Genomic DNA, 14483 nt, shown 5'->3' on the forward strand with positions numbered 1-14483 from the left:
ATAATACTTGTATGAGAAAAAAAAAAAAATCCGACGCACGTCGGGCCGCGGGCCGGGTTCGGGCAGATAATTATGTTGATGTGTCGGGTTAGATCGGGTCCGGGCTTTAAAAGCCACGGGCCGGGTCGGGTCGGGTTGTAATTTTCAGGCCCGTTGAGAACTCTAGCACCAACATCACAAAAACAACGTTAAAGGTCCCGTTCTTCGTGATCCCATGTTTCAAACTTTAGTTAGTGTGTAATGTTGTTGTTAGAGTATAAATAATATCTGTAAAATTATAAAGCTCAAAGTTCAATGCTAAGCGAGATATTTTATTTAACAGAAGACGCCTACAGCGAACGGCCGATTTGGACTACATCCCTCTACTTCCTTCTTTAATGACGTCACTAGAACAGTTTTTTGACTAACCTCCGCCCACAGGAATACACAAAAAAGGGGGCGTGGTCTTGTTGCGCTCCCACGAGTTGCGTTTGTAAAGTGTGTTTATCGCCATGTCGTCAAGACGCTGTTATTTTCATCCCGAGTCAAATCACCTTTGTTTTGACCCGCCCTGATCGAGTTCACAGCCATAGATGAGAATGTCTCCTCGTTGTAGGTGTTGTGTGGCTGGATGTATTAATCCACATAGCTCTCTCTATTTACTCCCGAAATCTGAGGCAGCCAAGACGAGGTGGAATTATTTTGTTTTTAAAGAAAATGCTCCCTCAACTCTACCGAAATTCGTTTATGTACTTACGCACTTCTTATAACTTACTGTGTTTACTCAGCTCTTAAGGTGATTTTCTGAAGTAAAACTGACGCTTAGTCTTTTGTGTGATGTACAATAAACTTTATTAAACTCATCAGTATATGTTTGATCATCATTAGGACCTGGTCTGAAACAGCAGACTTGTAGGCTATTAATAATGGATAGCCTACATACAAGCAGATGACAAATACGTTATAACCGTAATTAAACTACTAAACTATACCTGTTTCATCTCCATAAAGCACTCTGACTCTGTAGGCATTATTGTCTGACTCGAAATGAACACCGTTACTGAGAGTTTCTGATCATATTATGGAGCTTAAAATATGACAATATGATTTGAATTTGAATTGTGTAAATTTGAATTATTTACAAGTGAAATCTAACAAAATTGAATTTTAGGTGGTAGTTTAAATAGTTCTGAATTTGATTTTTTTAAAACGAATATTGAACATTTGAAAGTTAACAAATTGAAATGTTTTTATGGCTGAATTTTAAAGACATGTATTTTCAAACAGCTAGTTTTTTTTTTGTTCTGAATTCGTATACTGCAAATATTCAGTTTAAAAAAATACAGATTCAAGTTTTCAAGATGAAGAAATTCGGAACTTCAAATTCAGTTTTCTAAAATTCAATCTCAAAAATTCAAGTTCAAAAATTCAGATCTTACAGAAAGTAGGTCACAGGTTTCTCATTTTTCTACTCTTAATATTAAATAAAAAAAACTACTGAACGAAAGATACACGGATTCTCTTGAACCACCACCGCGTTTGCGGCAGAAAACTACTGCAGTGCAGCCAAAATGCTCTGTTCGACTTATCTGAGATCCTTTACTCTTCCCTGTGGATGACCTGTGACCTACTTTCTGTAAGATCTGAATTTTTGAACTTGAATTTTTGAGATTGAATTTTAGAAAACTGAATTTAAAGTTCCGAATTTCTTCATCTTGAAAACTTGAATCTGTATTTTTTTGCAGTATACGAATTCAGAACAAAAAAAAAACTAGCTGTTTGAAAATACATGTCTATAATATTCAGCCATAAAAACATTTCAGTTTGTTAAATTTCAAATGTTCAATATTCGTTTAAAAAAAATCAAGTTCAGAACTATTTAAATTACCACCGAAAATTCAATTTTGTTAAATTTCACTTGTAAATAATTCAAATTTACACAATTCAAATTCAAATCATATTGTCATATTTTAAGCTCCATATATTATCATCATTTCGTGAGATGAAATTGTCCTGAGAGACTGAGCATGAGCTCATGAAGCTCCGCCCCCTGGGTCGTCCAGCAGCAGCTTATTTGCATTTAAAGGGGACACACTAAAACAGCGCGTTTTTCTGAGCCCCAAAAAATGACAATTTAAACATGCTGTAAAAAATTATCTGTTGGGTATTTTGAGCTAAAACTTCACATACACACTCTGGGGACATCAGAGACTTATTTTACATCTTGTGAAAATGGGCATAATACGGGACCTTTAAATCAGAGTTGAAGAAATTTGTACAATACATGTAAGTTAACATTATCTATTTGCTTTTACATATGATTTTCAGCCCAAACCAAGAAACCTTACCTAACATCAAACAAGCAAGCACGTGTAGCGTTTTCCAAACTTTTCAAATCAAAGTTCTCTCAACGTTTTCCAAACTTTCAAAACTCTGTACAAACCCTGTAGTTAATGTAAACAAACAGAAACATAATGTTACCAAACCTACCAGACACGAAGTGGGCACTACACAGACTCTTGCTGCCTTTAGGACCACCGGGACCCTAATCCGCCCTATTAATGGCCTGGATCCATAATCTCCTTCTGTTTTTAGCAAAGACATGTGATCCCTTCTGAATATTGAACATTTTAAGTCCATCTTTTTGGCGGTTAGTGCAGTTTACAGCACAACAGCTCCGTGTCATCTCTGCTTCTGCAACATATAGCAGTAAAGAGCAGCTTTCTGCCCCTTAGATGCGCACGCATCTATGTGATGACCTTGCACAGAAAGCTCATTAACTGCTAATGTGAACACGCCCACGGAGAGCGCGCGCTATTCAAACACAAATGTCTGAGGCAATCCATGCAACGTGTCAAGGCCCACATCAGCTCGATAAAACACATCAAGTTTAATCAGACTCATGTACTTTAGGTCGTCTTGCGACGCTGTGAGGAATAATACTATCGTAATAATAATCCTGGAAATTTACCTCAGAAGTGCTGGTTTAGTTTCGTTTCGAGGAGCAACGGATCCAGCTGAGGATTGTGAATAGTAAGTTCTTTATTCTTACCTGCTTTGTACTTATCGCGATATGCAATAGTGTCTGTAAACCGCAAAAAGACTGTTTAAATATGAATCGCTTGTCTGTGTGTGTGAATGAATGAACTGCACAGATGCAAGCTGTTGTTTACTACCGGACAGCTTGCATCTGTGCTGTTTAGCTTTTACCAAACTATATTGCTATAGGCTACTCAGATGAGTAAAAAGCGACTGAAATACGTTGAAATAAAATGTCTTTGTATAAGAAACTGCAAATTAACATTTATATGCTAATATATCATAAAAACGATATGTTACAGACAAAATATGAATGTTTAGACTGTGAATGTATTGTTTTATGTGAATGATTAGACAGGATGATTTTCAGATCATTTTAAAGCAAAAACTCTAGGCGACAACATCCATTAGTCAAAAGTCTTGTGGACACATATTTAGTATGTGTTTTGTGGCCTTATTTCAGTTTTTTTTTCAATAACCATGCATAAACATTATTCTCTCAAAAATACAAAACATGTACACATACATGTTGTTCACATATTATGGTAGCCCTGTTTGTGCTAAACAGAGTGTAATTACACCTTTTCCATTAACATTTTTATAAGCAACTGAAAAAAGCACAAATGTCAGGGCATGTCAAAACATCTCAAGGACCTCAAAAACACCTTAGACCCTAGAGGGTTAATATGTCATGAGACTATTCTAGACTGTTATATTTTTGATATTGTCTAGCCAGCATCTCAGAATTTTCCACTGGTTTCGACACAGAATACATTTTGTTCAAATGTTAGAATGTTAGGCCTAAAGGAGAAGTAAGGTTAGATGTTAGAATTATGATTAGTTTAAAATACAGTTTACTATTTTATTTATTAAAAAATCCATCACAAGACGTAAATGAAATGTGTATGTATTTGAAATAAAAGCTATAGATTGTGCTGAATGTCAGCTAGTCTCAAGATAAGGATTTATTCATGACATGAGTCCACATGTCATGCCATACATGCAAACAAGAAACCACAGGTCGAAGGCAGTCATTCCAACCACACAACTTTGCGATGCTGTTTGCATATGTTCGTTAGAAGGACTATAGATTCGGGAAACACAGACTCCTTGAACTATGCTGATAACGACGGAACTTGTGACCATAGTTGGCTACTATGCTTTTGGGAAAGGCACAATGAACATTCGCAAAAAGCATCGCAAATTTGTGTGGTTGGAATGATAGCTCTCAACCTGTGATTAGAAGCCTAGTTTTGAGCTGTGCGTAGCTGAATAGTTAGGCCTACTACTCTATTTTAATGTTGGTCATTATGGTGGTACTTGGAGAACCAAGTATTTTCTGAGGTGGTATAACAACTTCAACTCTTCATAAAAGGTTGAATCATTATCACAAGGGGAGTTGACTATTGTTTCCTTTTACTCTTTGTCAAACGTACTACACAAAAACAGCATGATTGCAAAGACATCAAAGACCCCAAACAACATTGTTTTGAAAATATAAAGGCAACTCAGACCATTGTAAAGCACACGCAAACATAACGTAAATCTGTTGACTCTTTGTATAAAACTCAAACAAAATAGTCCAAATAGAGAAAGTTCAAGAGTAGTAAGTCCATGCAAGCAAAATATAAATAACAAAAATAACACTCAACAGTCCCGTCTCAGTCCTTTTCTGCTTTGAGGTATGTAGGCAATTTAAAGTCCTGATGAAAAAACAATGTCCCCAAAAAGAGAAAAAAGTATAAATCCACTGGTTCAAGGCCCCACAAAAACAGGTTATCCTCCAGCTGGAAAAAAGTCCCCAGAGTATAGTCCACCACATATATCCCAGACCAGAGCGTGCACATATGAAATGGCTCCAACATCTAATACACCATGTCTCTCTTCCCAGAGATCATTTTGGACAATTTACTCTGAGCTAGGTTAGCTAAAAAAACGGGGCTGCGTTCCAAACCGCATACTCAATGAGCAGGTACTTAATTTCAATAAGTACTTACTTAACGAGCGCTAAAAGAGTAGGTACTTTATAGCCAGATCTCGTTGAGTATGAATGCGAACCGGACATCTGCCATGTTGACGTTATCATGTGACCTACGACGCGTTATCACACGCGCAACAACTTAAAAGATTCGAACGGACACGTTTAATTCATCTATCTGTAAATATCTTGATATTGATTAAACTTGCTCATTTTGTGGTCTTTTTGAAGAAACTGCTGCCCATTTATTTTGTGAATACATTTAGGGTTGATTTAAGTTCTTATATTTAACCCTACTAATGTGACCCAACGTTTTATCCTTAACGATGTTATTTATTTTTATTACGAAATCCCAAAATTGTCATCTCTTGAACATGTTGTTAATTCTTTTTTTTTTATATCCAGACATTTTCATCCACAAGCAAAAGTGGCTAACTGCTTTATTTTTTCCTCTTTTTCTTGTTGAATTTAACTGTCATTTCATCCCTCAGGCCTATAAATAACAAAAAATGCTTTTTTTTAAATGTATTATAATGAATTATTTAAGAAAATATATATTAAGATATTCAACCTTGTAGGTTCTTTTTTCCTGTGTAAAAAATCTCATATTATGTATGCAAACCCATAATATATATATATATATATATATATATATATATATATATATATATATATATATATATATATATATATATTATGGGTTTGCATACATAATAAGATTTTTTTACAGATCTCATAACATCAGTAACTGGACAGCCCTACCTATAATGGGTTTCCGCAGCATTTGTAATGTCTGCACAAAGGGCAGCTGTGCGAAGATTCGCCTTTGGAGGAAAACTGTTGATTTTATACTCGAAAAATTTAAGTATCATTAATATTAAAAATTAATATTACCTCAGAATGAATTGCATTGCTATCCCACCCCAAAACATACAATAATAACAACGATAAATGCTGACCAATACTTAATTATATTACTTTTTACTGAAAATGATATAATTCAATAAAACAAACAAATTGTAATGTATGTCATATGACATAGCTATGCATGATTGAATACACTCTAGATGTGTATATAATGAACATATCTACATTTTCTTTCAAACAATTAAATAAAACATTAATTAAATAATTATATTTTATTTACTGACAACAATGAGAAATATTAATAAATTAGTAAAAGAATGAATGAAAGTCACCATCACACAATAAACAAATGCATAAGTCAACACATGAAACAAAGCTTTATTCAAACTACAATCATGTATGTAGGCTACAGGCGCTGAACCCCACATCCTTCTGCCATCTCAACACAGCGGTTCCCATTCTGCGGCTTTATTCTGATGAATCAGCTGACCGCCAGAGGTGAGCCGTTCCCTCGTGCCGGAGGTTGTTGCGTGATGTGTTGTGCTTCACAATCTGAGGCAATAAGAGCAGGTGGAGTGATGGAGGGTCTCATAAGGGCAGGTGGAGTGATGGAGGGTCTCGTAAGGGCAAGTGGAGTGATTGAGGGTCTCGTAAGGGCAAGTGGAGTGATTGAGGGACTCATCCATGGCACCGTTTCCAGGATTCAGCTCTGGGCTCCTCATCCTCAGTGCTCACACCAGCCTGCTGACATTTCAGATCCTACAAAATGCACAAACATAACACAAAAGCAGTAATTTTAACCGCACACTGTCATTTGATTTCAGTATTATTTAGAAGACAAAAACGTTTTTTTTTCCACAAATGCCGCCATCATCTTTCCTTGCAGGTCCTGCTCCACCACAAAAGATCTGCAGCAAATGCACAGAAATCAAGAATCAGAAAGGTACTGTAAGTAGTGTTAACATATATCATGTGTCACTTTTGGGTTGATCTATGACCCCCTTGTCACTCAAGATTGACAGGTAATCCATGTGTCAAGAAAACAGTGTCTCTGATTTACAGTGCCAAACTGACTGGTCATTTGTTGAATCCTGGGTAACTGGCTCCTTCCAGTCTGTTGGGGGTAAACTGTTGCTGATTGTATTTTCCTTTGATTGTTGGGGGTGAAATTCACCCAAGCAAGTATTACGCAATGTTGACACCCTGAGTGTCAAAATCTTTGTTGGTTGATCAATAGGGTAGCCTATATGTTAATTGAGTCAAAATATTTGAGTCAAGACATTCAGGAATACCATTACATCTACAAAACACTGGCTATATTCATTAAAATAATATGTCTGGAGATGTTTTAAGAACAACTGTGTGTGTGTGTGTGTGTGTGTGTGTGTGTGTGTGTGTGTGTGTGTGTGTGTGTGTGTGTGTGTGTGTGTGTGAAGCAAGCCAAAGAGTCCTATACCCACACACCCCATACTATATTCTTCTCAATAAGAAAAGGTGTTGTTTTTTTTTCTTTCTAGAACATCTGTATCTGTTTCCTGACGCCAATAGGATCAGTGTTAAAAAATACAAAAAATCTAAACATTTATCTAACACACAGTGAAGGTGTTTACGAGTGGAACTGGCGGGGGAAGAGTGCATCCTAAATGGGTTTGTTAATGGTTTTACGACAGTTGCTTAGGCTAGATGTTTAAAGAATGACACTTCATCAAAAGCTTTCTGATGATTCTCTGGGCTCGCACACAAAAACATCTTTTAGTGTATATAAATTTGTTTGTTACTTTTGTTATTTTAGTATTTTTTACAGAAAATGTTTTAGTTTTTAACCCAGCCCATAGTGTGTGTGTGTGTGTGTGTGTTGCAAAACAACAAATGACATATTCTGAGTAAAATAAAACGCATAGGGATTTGAAACATTCAAACATTTATATATAAAAAAAAATTCGCCACAAAAAGCAATGAAAGTTGTCTCTTTTCTTTAAATAAAACTTTTACTTTATTTTATTTTTTAAAACAGACCGATGACCAGCATCTTTTATTAGAACTGTAGCCGAACAGTTTCCTCACATGAGTAAAACACAATTTTCACTTAGAAAACTTTTTAAATGTATGACTGAACCTTTTTTCTATTGACAAACCTACATTTCAAATTATACCTGAGGTGTGTAACAACCACAAGGGATACAGTGAGGAAAATAAGTATTTGAACACCCTGCTATTTTGCAAGTTCTCCCACTTAGAAATCATGGAGGGGTCTGAAATTGTCATCGTAGGTGCATGTCCACTGTGAGAGACATAATCTAAAAAAAAATCCAGAAATCACAATGTATGATTTTTTAACTATTTATTTGTATGATACAGCTGCAAAATGGAGGTCAAACCAAAAAAAAATTGGTACTTTTTCAACTGGGATGGCACAACACCCGATGTGTGGTACGTGTCAAAGCAACGATGAGTCTCACTCTGGAATAGGCCAGTCACGTTCATGCTCACCAGAATGCTGCAAAACGAATCTATATTTTCAGTGGAGCGACATACACACCATTTTCACAACAATAGACAAAGCTGTTAAAGTTGAGTTGAATTTATTTTGAGAATTGCTAAAAGATCAAACAAAACAGGTTAATCTCCCTAAGTGTGGTGTTTTATGACTACTGAAGGTGTCACATCCTTAGAGCATTACATCCTTGGACGTTTGACACCTACAGCCCAGCCTCCTGAATTTGGTATTTAAATAAGATTTAGGATAGTAATTAAATAAATAAAACAGACATTCTACAACTCTAGTGTTACAATGGCTACTCCAAAAACTCCTGAAACATCTAGAGAGATGTGTGTAACACCGACAAGAACAGCAACAGCTGAACAGGACTGACCAGTTAACAAGCTTAAACAGATGAAGACCTTCACTATCTACGCCAGAAAATTAGTTTGACAGAGTTTCTCCATGAAGATGAAGATTTTGTGAAACAGGACTTTCTGATGTCTGCTGATCGTGTAGAAAGATTTGTGTTTGAAAAGGGGTCACACACACACAGTCAAACTCTGCGCTATGGAACCTTACAAAGATTATACATCGAATGTGCTTATCTGCTTTCGACGGCCATAGACTTGCCATTTTTCTAAACCCAAAAAATGGAGATTTTATTGGTATTGGTGGGGGAAAAAAATTGGTACTTTTTCAAATGGGATGGCACAACACCCGATGTGTGGTACGTGTCAAAGCAACGATGAGTCTCACTCTGGAATAGGCCAGTCACGTTCATGCTCACCAGAATGCTGCAAAACAAGTCTATATTTTCAGTGGAGCGACATACACACCATTTTCTCAACAATAGACAAAGCTGTTAAAGTTGAGTTGAATTTATTTTGAGCATTGCTAAAAGATCAATTAGTATTTAATCATGGTGATGGGTGTGAATATGTATTGAATAGGGCCATGTTACAGCAAACCTGAAGATTTGTTCACTGTACTCTATTTGTACAGTGATTTTGTATTGTATTGAGTTGCATCTGTTTCTGTTACTTGGCCCCATCTCTGTGTTCCTTGCTATATGTTTAAGTGTTTTTGTTTAATAAAACTGTGATTGGATCCAATTTCCCTTGCTTCTAAGCATCTCTATGATACAGACATGATAATGTTTTATTCAGATTGTGGAATACTGTTTAAAAGTGTTTGTATATTTCTGAAAAACATTTAAATTATTATCGATCTGTGCTTTTATATACAACATTGAGTTTTATTTTTACTCAAGGCAATTTAATATGACAATGTCACCTAAAAGTCTTTAACTGAACCATCATAACATAACTTCATCTTAACATTATCATAGAAGTTAACAAAGTCTGCACAGAATGAAATTCCACCCTACTATCTAAATGCATGTTATGGATCTTTTTGTGAACAATTCATCAGAGCATATGTTTTTTTGTTTTTGTTTTTTCACCTCCTAAAGAATCAGGGTCGCAAGTTGTGTGTAATAGTTACCTTTTATATATGAGCTCAGACATGGTCACAAAAGAATAAGAATAACAAGTGACTCAACCTTTTATTTCATGCGCATACAATATTGAATATATATTCATACATTGAAGTAGTAAAGACAATAATACAAACAATAAAATAATAATACTAGTGCCACGCATAGATCTGTTACAAACGTACACATAAACAACTTCTAACTCGTCACTACATCCACGCATCACATCCAGAACATTTCTGAGGATTACACAGATTGTTTGCTGTAAAAACACATGCTTGTCACATCAGGCCATGAATTTGTCAGGCTTCTGACCGCATCCATTTCATTTTCGAGATTTGTTATACGTTTGGTACCCCCCCGCACAATCGTTATTCGAATCACATGCACCATCGATAATCTTGTGCATCAAGCCAATCATCTTGTCTCTAAAATAATCTTTAAACATACAGTCTATGCGTGGTCAATAACTGACTTAACTGGTCAGTCCTGTTCAGCTGTTGCTGTTCTTGTCGGTGTTACACACATCTCTCTAGATGTTTCAGGAGTTTTTGGAGTAGCCATTGTAACACTAGAGTTGTAGAATGTCTGTTTTATTTATTTAATTACTATCCTAAATCTTATTTAAATACCAAATTCAGGAGGCTGGGCTGTAGGTGTCAAACGTCCAAGGATGTAATGCTCTAAGGATGTGACACCTTCAGTAGTCATAAAACACCACACTTAGGGAGATTAACCTGTTTTGTTTGATCTTTTAGCAATGCTCAAAATAAATTCAACTCAACTTTAACAGCTTTGTCTATTGTTGAGAAAATGGTGTGTATGTCGCTCCACTGAAAATATAGACTTGTTTTGCAGCATTCTGGTGAGCATGAACTGATATGGCCTATTCCAGAGTGAGACTCATCGCTGCTTTGACACGTACCACACATCGGGTGTTGTGCCATCCCAGTTGAAAAAGTACCAATTTTTTTCCCCCACCAATACCAATAAAATCTCCATTTTTTGGGTTTAGAAAAATGGCAAGTCTATGGCCGTCGAAAGCAGATAAGCACATTCGATGTATAATCTTCGTAAGGTTCCATAGCGCAGAGTTTGACTGTGTGTGTGTGACCCCTTTTCAAACACAAATCTTTCTACACGATCATCAGACATCAGAAAGTCCTGTTTCACAAAATCTTCATCTTCATGGAGAAACTCTGTCAAACTAATTTTCTGGCGTAGATAGTGAAGGTCTTCATCTGTTTAAGCTTGTTAACTGGTCAGTCCTGTTCAGCTGTTGCTGTTCTTGTCGGTGTTACACACATCTCTCTAGATGTTTCAGGAGTTTTGGAGTAGCCATTGTAACACTAGAGTTGTAGAATGTCTGTTTTATTTATTTAATTACTATCCTAAATCTTATTTAAATACCAAATTCAGGAGGCTGGGCTGTAGGTGTCAAACGTCCAAGGATGTAATGCTCTAAGGATGTGACACCTTCAGTAGTCATAAAACACCACACTTAGGGAGATTAACCTGTTTTGTTTTTTTTCTTCAAACAATAGTGATAAAAGTAATATGCTGGCAAATCGGTGTACACTGATGCACTGAATTTTGTTTTACACCATAGTTTGTGAAGGTCTCTGTTTTACTGTGTTTTTAAAAACATTACATAGATGTTTTTTTATTACATTAAACATATAAGAGTTCCTTGTGCTGCATTCTATATCCACATACCACCCCAAAATTCATGGGAGCATTGTCTTATTTGAACAAGGAGAAGCCGAGAACACCTAGAGCTCACTAAGATTACAGAAGATTAGAGGAAACATTTGTTTTTCAAAGTTGCTTTGCAAAGTGTAAGGAAAACAGACACACACACGCACACACAAAACTGTGCAATCACACGGTCAACCGTTTCTAAAACAGTTTGTTTCAGTAAAAGTACAAACAAAATCAAAGTAGCATGAAAATACAATAAAATACCCCCCCCCCCCCAAACTAACCCCCAATGTCTCCAAACTGTTACATGCTACAATGAAACTTTGAAACAATGGAACTTTGGAACAATGAAACACACTACAATGAAAACGTTGTGACTTGTGAGAACACCAACACTGTTAAACATGCAGGACAATAACTGTTCCAATTCAACTCTGATGTGACTGAGCTTGTTTCACATATAAAATTATCACAGTAATAAACAGTTCACATGCATTTGCTAGCTAACTATTGAAATTTACAATATGCTAAAACATTTTGGTATTCTGCTGTTGAGAACTACAACTGCATGTTTTCATTAAAAAGGAGAACAAAATGTTGAGCCATAAAACACAAGTTCTGTTTTCTGGACCAAACCTAAAAGACAGACGCCTAAAACACTGGTGTCATAGTATTGGTGTGGACAGAATAATAAAAAAAAAGGCATGAATCATCTCACCTTTCACTTAAAATTACTACTTATCAACTGTAATTCATTTACTTAACAGTTGTTTAGAGACATAGACAAAAGAACTGTATCTATGACTGTGCGGTGAAATGCAGAGTTTTAAGTGTAATAGTTCTAAAAGTTTGAAGTGTAATGGTTGAATAACAGAAAAAGGACATAACTCACTTTTCATGTTGGGTCAGTGTGTCTTGCGATCCCACAGCGTAGATAGACCAGAAAGATGTCCTAAAAGAAATGTCATTTGTTTAATCTCAACCAGTGTCATGTAGAAGGACTGACATTTAATTCTCAAAATGCTGCATTTGTTCATGTTTTCATTCTTCCTATGAACATATTTAACCACGCTCAGAGAGTAGTACAAAAGACCAACACATTCTCATACCCAAATCGTCACTTTCTCGTCACTTTCTGACATTCGTCAATATCTGACGCGCAAAGCACCCTTTAGCGTCCATATGAGACGCTTCGGTTATGGGTAGGTTTAGGCGTCATGTAACTGACGCTTTCAAAAGTTCGTCAATATCCGACGCACAAAGCACCCTTGGTGTCAATATGAGACGCTTCGGTTATGGGTAGGTTTAGGTCTGTGGTAGGGTTATGCGTCTCATATGGACGCTAAAGGGTGCTTTGTGCGTCGGATATTGACGAATGTCAGAAAGTGACGAGAAAGTGACGATTTGGGTATGAGAATGCGTTGAAAAGACTGTACAAAAACAGAGAAACTAATTGTAAAGCGTGACATAGTTTAGTGGAAAAATATCATTTTACATACTGTATCAACATAAACGAGGAATTCTGTATTCTTTATGGCTAATTGTCTCTTTTCCTATATGCCTTACCCAAATTGACCTTGAATTTACTTTTGTGCAAACATAATTCCTGTATGACGATTATGTTTGAATGTTATCAATAGTCTTTACAAGGACGTGCAACTTTATAGTTCTTAATGTGTTTGCATTACAACAGTGTGGCATAGTTCCTCTAACAAATCTGACAGAAGAGCAAAAAAAAAAAAAAAAAAAATACAAAGATTTTTAGCACATATAGTAACTTTATTTGAGTAAAAGAAGATGGTGATAACAGTTCAAAAACTATAATCTTTAATGTTAAGCGGGTTGTTGAAATAAACTATTCTGCGGACGTTAAACAACTTAATATAATATTAAGTATAATATAATATAATATGAAATACTGGTTTGTCAAAAAGAGAAAGTTCAGTCATATATTTAAAAAGCCTCTTAAATGAAAGGCCTGCGTTCATCACACACATTTTCCCATGTGTGGAATAGCATGAACTAACATCGGTTTCTCTTCACCTAAAACTAAACACAGACCAACAAACAAAGAAATGTGAACAGTGTCATCTCAATAAGATGACTAAATCTAGTGGAGTAATAAAAAGTCATTTGCGAAACCATATTTACAAACGTTTAACAAACTAACAAATTGTTCATCATTTGAGTTTTCTACATTCTGTATGCATCATAAATGATGTTTGTATGGCGTAACTTATTTTCTTAGTGATTTGGGGTCTTGAATTTACATGGTCATTTTTTTTTTATTTTATCTGCGGGGTTTGCCAGCCTCAATCTTAAATGAATGTGCAGCTCTCAGTGCAATAGTCAGATGTGATTCAGTTGTAACAGATTAAGTGTAAAACAGCATAACTTACTTTTCGTGTTGATGCTTTGTGTAATCCGAAATCATAGATAGCTGTAAAGTTGCACTAAAAGAAATATCAATTTAGTCAAACACTCTCAAGCAGAAAGACTTTCACTTAAATTCTTAATTTGCATTTATTCCTATAAACACTGAATGTTGACAGTTCTCAAAGAAGAGTCCAACAAACAAAATAGTGCTATCTGAATAAAGTGACTAACACTAGTGGAGTGATAAAAACATCACTTACAAAACAAAATTTACAAACTTTCACAATTGCTCACGAATGGATTTTGTGTATTTATTATAAATGTTACTTTTCAATGTATGCTGAGCCCTCTTTTCTTACTTATTTGGTCTTTTGAATTTTACAGGTATTTCGGACACACATATAGTAACTCCTGTATAAAGATTATGTTTGTATGTTATTCACGAGTGTGAAACTTTGCATCACAGCGGTGTGACATACCCCTGACAAAATATGTTGGCGTGTAAAAATACACACAAAGAGTTTAGCACAACTATTTACACACACACACACACACACACACACAAA

The sequence above is a fragment of the Abramis brama genome (assembly GCF_963993115.1).
Source record: "Abramis brama genome assembly, chromosome: 3".
Lineage (NCBI taxonomy): Eukaryota > Metazoa > Chordata > Actinopteri > Cypriniformes > Leuciscidae > Abramis > Abramis brama.